The sequence below is a fragment of the Phyllopteryx taeniolatus genome, unplaced genomic scaffold (genome assembly GCF_024500385.1).
Source record: "Phyllopteryx taeniolatus isolate TA_2022b unplaced genomic scaffold, UOR_Ptae_1.2 contig_156, whole genome shotgun sequence".
In the NCBI taxonomy this organism is placed as follows: Eukaryota; Metazoa; Chordata; class Actinopteri; order Syngnathiformes; family Syngnathidae; genus Phyllopteryx; species Phyllopteryx taeniolatus.
Window position 1 is genome coordinate 10,641 of NW_026903078.1, and position 9,904 is coordinate 20,544.

Consider the following 9,904-nt stretch of genomic DNA (forward strand, 5'->3'; position numbering starts at 1 on the left):
CGGAAGTGGTTCGGGTTCATAAACCGTGGCTTTGAGGTCCACACAATAATGTGCAATAATTACGTATCATTTAAAGATCCATACCTTCGTATCCTTAGCCTCGAGCGAATTAAAAGCACTGATGTGATAAAATCGTGACGTATCACGTGATACTAATATATATATATATATATATATATGTAGATATATATATGTAGATATATGTGTGTATAGATTTTTTTTTTTTTTTACTGTCGGAAAAGGAGATACGGGATGTTTAAAAAAGGTACGTGAAGATTCTGTCTCCTAATAAAGAGATGGTAAGTCATAAGAGAGAGAATGACTGCATTATAATTTAGGTCAACCACCGATAAGAAAACGATTCCACGAGAATCTAAAGTGAAAAAGCTTACAGCACCTGGTATTCCCAGGCGGTCTCCCATCCAAGTACTAACCAGGCCCACCCCTGCTTAGCTTCCGAGATCAGACGAGATCGGGCATTCTCAGTGTAGTATGGCCGTAAGCCACATGGTTACCTGAAAAGCAACATTTTATATTTAAAAAATATCAAATTTCACTTAAAAATATCGAGCGGATCGCGTCATTTTTTATTCTCCAATTGTTGGCTGGTCTATTTTGGAGTTTTTTGTGTGGATGATGCAAACTCATTCTCAACACTACAAATATGTGATCAGATCATAGATTTTGAAAAGTTAACACACGAGAGAATTTGAGAACTTGCACGCTGCCAAAACTCAGACAAGAGCATGTAAAATCCTCTTGGACCCTCCACATCCTGGTCACCAACTCTTCAGAAACAGAGTCATCTTTATTTGCCATGTATGTCCAAAACACACACAAGGAATTTGGTAGTTGGAGCCACTCTCGTACGACAACAGACAGTCAATTGACAGAGAACACTTTTGAGACATAAAGACGTTGACAAAAAACAGTCACTGAGCAATTAAGGGTTGCTAGTTATCTGGTATTACCGGTTCATTTTTTTTGGACAATTGTGCAAAAAGATGCAGAGTCCTCTAGCATTTAGAGCAGTTCGAAAGACTAATATTGCAATAGTCCGGTGCAATGACCATTGTGCAAAGGTCACCGAGACTTCAAGCTAGTAGGGCGATAATCTGGGACAATGTTTATTGTTCAAATGTTGCAGATTCTCTTCAATCAGTGTGCAATTGGAGCAATAATCTGGTACAGTGACAATTTTCAGTTCAGTTCAGTTTATTTTTGAAAGGGGACAATGCAATTTCATAAAACACATGAAGTACACATGGTTAAAAAAGCCAGAATTAGCCAGAAGGCTAGTTTTCATCTGTAGTCCCCTGGCCATGATGTAAAAAAGCAGTAAAATACATCTACAAGACATTATAATACAGGATACATAATCAAACTATACTATGAAGAGAGAATAAAACCATAATTTTTTTGATCATAACAAAAAAGACAACATAACATACTTGTCTTTTAGTGTTGGCAGCTATAGGTGTTAACTAGCCACATTTTCAGTTTTTTTGTGAAGGCCTTGTATGTTGTAAGCAGTTTAACCTCCTCAGGTACTGAGTTCCACTCACCAGCGCTCCTCACTGACCAGGCTGACTTACTGAAAGTGCTCCTGCGCAGAGGAATGAGACAGTCACCTCTGACAGAGCCTCGAGTGACACGCTCAGAGCTGTTTCTTTGGCTGATGAACTCAGCCAGAGGAGCTGGGAGCCAAATCATGCAGTACTTATTAATCAAATTTAAATCTGCAAATATGTGAAGACTGTCCCAGTTTAAAAGACTGTATTTTTTAAAATTGCACAGTGATGATAGTGCCTTGGTTTTTTATCCATCACTTTAATTACTTGTTTGTACAAAACGTTCCAATGGTTTTTTTGCATTCTGACCAGCCTGGGACCAACTGGTTATGCAATAGTTAAAGTGACTAAGAATCATCGAATGCAGGTAAATTTTTGCAGCTTCAGTTGACATTTCATTCCGAATTGCACGAAAATTTGCGAGGTTTAATTTGATATTTTTACACAATTTGTCAATATGGGCTTTAAAGGAAAGCTGTGAATCTATTATTAACCCAAGATATTTGTATTGGCTGACAATTTGCATTTTTTCTCCATTAACAAGTATGTCGGGATCAGGTAATACTCTATTTGTTTTAGTGAAATACATGCCTACAGTTTTAGAAACGTTTAGCTGTAGACAGCACTCCTGCAACCAAGTTGTGACACAGGACATTGTATTAGTGAGTTTAGCAGCAACAGTATCTTTGGAGCGACCATGAACAAAGAAAACTGTCATCTGCATACATTACGCACTCTGCTTCAGAGCAAACAGTGGGCAAATCGTTGATATAAAGACTAAATAAAAGGGGGCCCAATATTGATCCCTGAGGGACTCCAGAGGTTAGCCAAAGAGACTCTGATCTGCAGTTGTTAACTGATACAGATTGTGTTCGGTCATGCAGATATGATTCAATCCAGCTCACAGCTTTGCGAGAGGAGTTAAATTTTGAGAGCTTGGTAAGAAGAACAGAGTGATTTACTGTATCAAAAGCTTTCCTGAGGTCCAAGAACACCGCCCCTACAACTCCACTCTTGTCGAGAGAAGATTTTATTTTCTCAATGAAGAGGCATGTAGCCATTTCAGTGGAATGCTTGGATCTGAAACCAAACTGCATGGCGTGGAGAGAGGGGGAGCTGCTGATTAAATAATGGACAATCTGCTCTGACACCCATTTTTCTGCAACTTTGGAAATGGCCGGAAGAATGCTTATAGGTCGGTAGTTATTCAGAGAAGTTGAGTCACCGGATTTAAAGACAGGGGTAACAATAGCAGATTTCCAGGCCTTTGGAAAGTGACCAGATGAAATTGAAAGATTAATGATTGAGGCAATAGGAGGAGCAAGAGTTGAACCTAGATCTTTGAGCATGCTCGTGTCCATTCCAAAAACATCCTTTGCCTTAGATGGTTTGAGTGAATGAATTAAATCAATAACTTTGGTCTCAGTAATATTTGTAATAGTAAAGAACTGCGTTGTAGACAATGCAGGGTATTCCTTCATTTGTTTTACTGCAAACTTAGAAGAGATTTCTGACACAGATTCAATGAAGTAGTTGTTAAAAGCATCAGCCATCACTTGAGGTTCCGTCAGGATGTTTCCATTTAATTGAATTTGCATTAGTTTTGTTTTGTTATTTTGTGTAACACCCAATAGTTTTTTAATATAATTCCAGGTTATTTTTGAATTTCCCTTCGCACTATTCAGAGCAGTAATGAAAAAGTCAGCTTTAGATTTTCTTATTTCTTTCACTACCCTATTTCTCAGTGAGATAAAGTGCTCTCTATTGTATCCTGATTTGACCGACAACTTCAAGGAATGATCGCGTTCTTTCATCAGTTTCAGAATAAATGTGTTTAACCAAGGCAGGCCATTCTTTCTAGCTTTTAGTTTAATTATCCGTGTAAATTGTATAATAATTTCTTGTATTTTGTTGGCAAATTTAGAACAATCCTCATCTAAATTTTTTACCAGCGAGTAATACATCCCAGTTTACTTCTTGGATGGAATCTTGGAAATTTTGTTGTTCATGTTTTGGTATCCTATTGGATTCAGTGGTGGCCAAGGGTTTGAAGCGCTTTTTATTTAATTTTCTTGAAACCATTATAAGATTGTGATCAGACAATCCTGTGAGCATATTGTATGGCTTCAAGATCCTTTCTGGCCTATTAGTAAAGGCTAGATCAATCTGAGTTCGGGTGGAGTTTGTAATTCTCGTAGGGCCATTAAAAACCTGAGTCATATCCATGTCATCCATAACCCTTTTCAATTTTTTCCTAACTTTGTTAACTTCCCAATTAACATTTAGGTCACCCATTATTATCACCTCTTTTGCAAGATTGAGTTGTTTCAGTAACATTTCCAGCTTTTCATAGAAAGCGGCATTTGATGAGGGAGGCCTATAAATAACTACAAGAATAAAAGACATTTGCTGTGACAAAGAAACAGTTAGTCCAAGAAATTCTAATCCATTCTCATCTGTAACATGTATTTCATTACAATTCAAAGTGTCCTTGGCATAAATCATAACACCTCCTCCCTTAGAACCCTGTCTGTCGTTTCTAAACATTTTATAACCAGGTACAGATAGTATTGCTGAGGGCGAAGATTCATGGAGCCATGTCTCAGATAGGCAGAGGAAGTCAATATTTGAGTCAGTGAGAAGGTGATTGACCTGATCACTTTTCGTTAAAATGCTTCGTATATTTCAGTGTGCACAAAGAATGCCTTTTGGTTTGCGTGTTGAGTCCCATATTAATTTAGAGTTATTAACGGTTTGGAACGCCCTCCATTTCCGGTGCTTTAGTATTGCGGGGTTTGGCAGCCCCCTGTTTCTTTTATTGGCAATGTTTGCATATAGCTTTACGCTGCCAGCTTCCGCATCAGCCGTCGGTGGTGGTGGTGGAGGCCCAGCCGTCGGTGGTGGTGGTGGTGGAGGCCCAGCCGTCGGTGGTGGTGGTGGAGGCCCAGCCGTCGGTGGTGGTGGAGTAGGCCCAGCCGTCGGTGGTGGTGGTGGAGGCCCAGCCGTCGGTGGTGGTGGTGGAGGCCCAGCCGTCGGTGGTGGTGGTGGAAGCCCAGCCGTCGGTGATGGTGGTGGAAGCCCAGCCGTCGGTGGTGGAGGAGGCCCAGCCGTCGGTGGTGGAGGAGGCCCAGCCGTCGGTGGTAGTGGAGGCCCAGCCGTCGGTGGTGGAGGCCCATTGGCACACATGATAACACAGCAAGACAAGAAGAAACCGCGTCAAAAAGGTTGTTTGGAATCATACGCCCAATATTGAGCCATTTTGACAAGAAAGCAGTTGAAGAAGTTGCGACTTTTGCGAGGACCAAGAAAAGCCCAACTGGCTGGCTGACTGTCGACAAGTTCCCAAATACAGAGTGGCGTCCAAACACCAGAAAGTTTACCTTGCCTGTGCGCGGCAAGAGGAGGACGCGTTTCACATCGGCGGACTTCGCTCCCTCGCCAAAAGGTCCGCCGCGCCGGCCGGTTCCCTCACACCTGGGCGATGGGTTGTGCTCTTCGAAGAGGAAACCGACACTTCGAGTTCATCCAGACAGAAGCGCTGCAAGTTCCCGGGCGCAGGCTCAAACTCAAACCGCCTACGTCACTTCCGTGACAATGATCGTGTTTGATCGTATTAGCTCCTCTGCACATTCAACGTCAACGGGTCCTCCGCTACTCTTCCCCGGTCGCCGTCACAACACTTGCCACTGTACACACTCGCACCGGCGCGCACTCCTTCCTCCTTCGCAGTCCCGCCGGATGACGCCTGCGCAGTCCCGTCTCACTCACACATCGACGCCCACGCCCATGCAGTACCACAGTTCTTCTCTGGGTTCTCTGTCATCGGCTTTCTCTAGATCTACAAAGACACAATGAAGCTCGTTCTGACCTTCTGTGTACTTTTCCATCAACATCCTCAAGGCAAATAATGCATCTGTGGTACTCTTTCTAGGCATGAAATCATACTGTTGCTCACAAATACTCCCTTCTGTCCTGAGTCTAGCCTCCACTACTCTTTCCCATAACTTCATTGTGTGGCTCATCAACTTTATTCCTCTATAGTTCCCACAGTTCTGCACATCACCTTTGTTCTTAAAAATGGGCACCAGCACACTTTTCCTCCATTCCTCAGGCATCTTCTCACACGCTAGAATTCTATTGAACAAGCTGGTCAAAAACTCAACAGCCACCTCTCTGAGATGCTTCCATACCTCCACAGGAATGTCATCAGGACCAACTGCCTTTCCATTTTGCATCCTCTTTAATGCCTTTCCAACTTCCTCCTTACTAATCATTGCCACTTCCTGGTCCACCACACTTGCCTCTTCTACTCTCCCTTCTCTCTCATTTTCCTCATTCATCAATTCCTCGAAGTATTCTTTCCATCTATCTAGCACACTACTGGCACCAGTCAACATATTTCCATCTCTATCCTTAATCACCCTAACCTGCTGCACATCCTTCCCATCTCTATCCCTCTGTCTGGCCAACCTGTATAGATAATTTTGTCCTTCTTTCGTGTCCAACCTGGCATACATGTCATCATTGAGTTATGCATGCAAACCGAAAGGAAAAAACACACACAATCATTCTACGCACAATTGTGACTGTTCTCGTTCTGCTTACGGCAGGATGTTTAGTCTCAAAATAAATACCAAATGCCATTTTTTTGGGAGGAATGTGGCAACAACCCACCGCCTGATGAAAATTAAAAAAAGCGTGGGAGTCTATGCGCATCGTCGGCCTTTTTCCTGACGAACTGAGGCGACGTGATAACGAGGCTGTAAAGCGTTAAGTGTCAGTGATAAAGTCTGCTACTGACGCCGGGAGCTGCAGACTACGTATAAATCAGACATTTTTCTTTATCTTTCTTTTTTTTAAGGGGGAAAAAAATAATCTGGAGACGTCGCATGCATAAAACATGTCGGTGTGTTTCCACTTGCAAAAGCTTAGTGTTTACGCTCGCTCTCGTTAGCGACAAGACCTCGCTAACGTCAAGATGGTTGTCCTGTAGCACAGTGGATTTTAGTACATTTGTGTTTATTTTAGGGTAGCTTGTTGTTTTATTTCAGAGTATATGGTTCTCTATAGATTCTTGCTCTGTTTAAGAGTCGATTATTCTTCGATTTCAACGTAGATAATTATGTTTGCAGTGGATATTTGTTCTATTTCTTTGTATTTTCTTGTTTCCGATAAGATTGTTGTTGTTAACAGTGCTCTTTTGAATACATTATTGTTTACGCCTTCTTTTTTTCTTGTATTATCCGGGGCTTGCTTCGAGTTGTCAGCGATCACCATCGACGTCAATGCCTTTGCTCGTCTTTAAGAAGTCATCGTTTCTTTACATTGGACCTCGCAGCCCGACCCGCCCCCCCCCAAAAAATAACTCCAATTAGAGTCCCCAGAAAAGTGACCGGAGGCCAGATTGAATGTCCGGCGCAAGTGGACGCGCATACTTCTCTGCCACTCCAGACTTCCACATGCAGTACCACAGTTACTCTCTGGGTACTTTGTCATAGGCTTTCTCTAGATCTACAAAGACACAATGTAGCTCGTTCTGACCGTCTCTGTACTTTTCCATCAACATTACTCAAGGCAAATAATGCATCTGTGGTACTCTTTCTAGGCATGACACCATACTGTTGCTCGCAAATACTCACTTATGTCCTGAGTCTAGCCTCCACTACTCTTTCCCAAAACTTCATTGTGTGGCTCATCAACTTTATTCCTCTAAAGTTCCCAGAGATCTGCACAACACCTTTGTTCTTAAAAATGTCCACCAGCACACTTTTCCTCCATTCCTCAGGCATCTTCGACAAATGACTGAGAACTATGAGAATTTCTTGGGTAGCCCCTCACTTACACTCTGGTCCTGTAGATGTTTATAATTTACATAGCCACTCCCACCACACTTCAGTTGTACAGCCGGGTCTACGACCCCCTGTCCTGCAGGCTTCCACTCCTGTCCCTGTCCTGTCCAATCCTGTCCTATCTTGTTGTATCCTTACCTCGCAGGGTGTAGCACAACTGACCCATACAACACTCGATTCTGCGTAATTGTACTATATTACTTTCCTCATCTTGTTAACAGCTAGAGTTTCATCTTTTGTTGTCTTCTTTTCCTATATTATTTAGCTACCTTTTCACTCTGTCTCCTTTTTTTGTTTCTGAAATTGCCCTTTAAAAACTTTGCTCTATTTGACTGAACGATTGTAATTCTCAATAAATATCCATTAGAATACAAAGAAACCACATCTCAAGAATGGTTAGCATAAACATTGAATCTGTATCTGGGTGGTAGGCGCCAGTGAGAATTTAAATCACGACCCCTGGTTTACAAGACCAGTGCTCTCGCCCCTGAGATATGAGACCTTCTGTTAGCATTTTCGCTCATGAGCTATCACCTAATTTTACAAAATGAAGAGCAAAGCTTGGAAATGTCTGTGATCAGCTTGTTAACCATAGTGCTAATGGTAGGTTAGCAAGGGATGACAGAGTATGTCATGGCTTTTGACATGTGACTATTCAGGAAGCTGGTTTCCTACCTTGTCTAGCGTCATGTATAACTAATAGGAAACTACACTTCAGGCCTCAGTGAGAATTGAACTCACGACCCCTGGTTTACTAGACCAGTGCTCTAGCCACTGAGCTAGGAGGCCTTTCTTTTGTGTTTAGAGTTACCATGTTGGTTAACTAGTTAACAGCAACCAAGTGGGCAAATGCATTGTCAGCTTGTTAAGAAACAAAGTATCAAGGAATTTAATTGTCTTACCAACACACATTTACACATTTTTGGATTCATACGCGACCAAGACGCGGAGTTAAACGCGGATCCGATCGATGACGTCATTGATCGGATCGGCGACTTATGACATGAAAGCCGGCCAGCATAAAATGCTAATTATCGGCCGATAACGATAACACCGATCAGATCGGCGTAAAATCTACTTTTAAACAAAATAATTTATTCTTTTCAATTTATATGAAAGTGGGTCGCGATTTTGCAACCTTAGCCACATGCAAGCTGAATGTACTGCTGAACTGAATGTTCTGTTAGCCACAAGTGATTCGTTCGTTTAACGAGTCCTGTCTTGGCACGAGTGACTCAGGTGGAATTTCATTGTGAACTAGTACGATGAGTGATTCGTACTAGTGCAAGGAACGACATATGCAGTGAACGTACTCGTGAGTGATTATAACCGTTCTTCCTTACGGGACAGCTTTCACGAGCATCCGTTTCTCCAACCTAAACGGCTAATGTTGGGTCAGTCAAGCACATGAAAACATCCATCCATCCATCCATTTTCTGAGCCGCTTCTCCTCACTAGGGTCGCGGGCATGCTGGAGTCTATCCCAGCTGTCATCAGGCAGGAGGCGGGGTACACCCTGAACTGGTTGCCAGCCAATCGCAGGGCACATAGAAACTAACAACCATTCGCACTCACAGTCATGCCTACGGGCAATTTAGAGTCTCCAATTAATGCATGATTTTGGGATGTGGGAGGAAACCGGAGTGCCCGGAGAAAACCCACGCAGGCACGGGGAGAACATGCAAACTCCACACAGGCGGGGACAGGGATTGAACCCCGCACCTCAGAACTGTGAGGCTGACGCTCTAACCAGTCGGCCACCGTGCCGCCCACATGAAAACAAACACACATATTTAAAATAAATGTAAATTCATAATAAATGTACGCATGCATACAGACATATTCCCCGGTGTCGCTAATGCAATAATTATATCATTTTAATTAATAACAACACAACTGCAATTCAGCTTACACAGCACTTCTAAAACCACTCAGACACTTTACAGTAAACAGATGAATGTATTTAATACAAAATCATGAGTGAAACAGGTTGATGTTTTCAGACAATAAAGTTAACTTTTCACAACAAGAGAAAGCTCTGCTTTCACAGAGCATCAAATAATTGAGATAGACTCTTGTTGCTCCTCCCCACAAAAATCCTTAGTAAAAGGGGAAAGATTTATGCAACCTGAAAAGAAACAAGAGTGAACTGCTTTTGTCACAGCGAAGCGGGCTATGTCATTGTCCGCCATGCCATTTTAACAGACGGTCTTAAATTCAAACAATTGGACTTTTTTTTAACACTAATAAAAAAAAAAAACACCTACATTTGACATACTCCAATATTCTCATCCTGTCACGCAAAAAGACAATGTAAACGTGTATAGATGCTCTGTGTTGCCGTTTTTTATCAAGATTGACAACCGTTTTGATGCACGGCATTGTGGGAAGGTGACACATTTCATGTCATCTGATAGATTGGTGTGTTCTTTTGAGTTTATGATTATTTGGACAATCTTGTGGGGGTGCACCGTTCCTGGAGGT

At 42.2% G+C, this 9,904-nt stretch overlaps 3 non-coding genes across 3 annotated transcripts; all 3 read right to left on the reverse strand.

Moving 5' to 3' along the window:
- Positions 1 to 385: 385 nt before the first annotated feature.
- On the reverse strand, positions 386 to 504 carry LOC133473178 (5S ribosomal RNA). Its single transcript, XR_009786982.1, has one exon. It is a non-coding gene; the product is annotated as a 5S ribosomal RNA (ribosomal RNA).
- A 7,632-nt stretch (positions 505 to 8,136) lies between these two features.
- On the reverse strand, positions 8,137 to 8,209 carry trnat-agu (transfer RNA threonine (anticodon AGU)). The gene has a single exon. It is a non-coding gene; the product is annotated as a tRNA-Thr (tRNA).
- A 1,245-nt stretch (positions 8,210 to 9,454) lies between these two features.
- On the reverse strand, positions 9,455 to 9,568 carry LOC133473179 (U5 spliceosomal RNA). Its single transcript, XR_009786983.1, has one exon. It is a non-coding gene; the product is annotated as a U5 spliceosomal RNA (small nuclear RNA).
- Between the last annotated feature and the right edge of the window lie 336 nt (positions 9,569 to 9,904).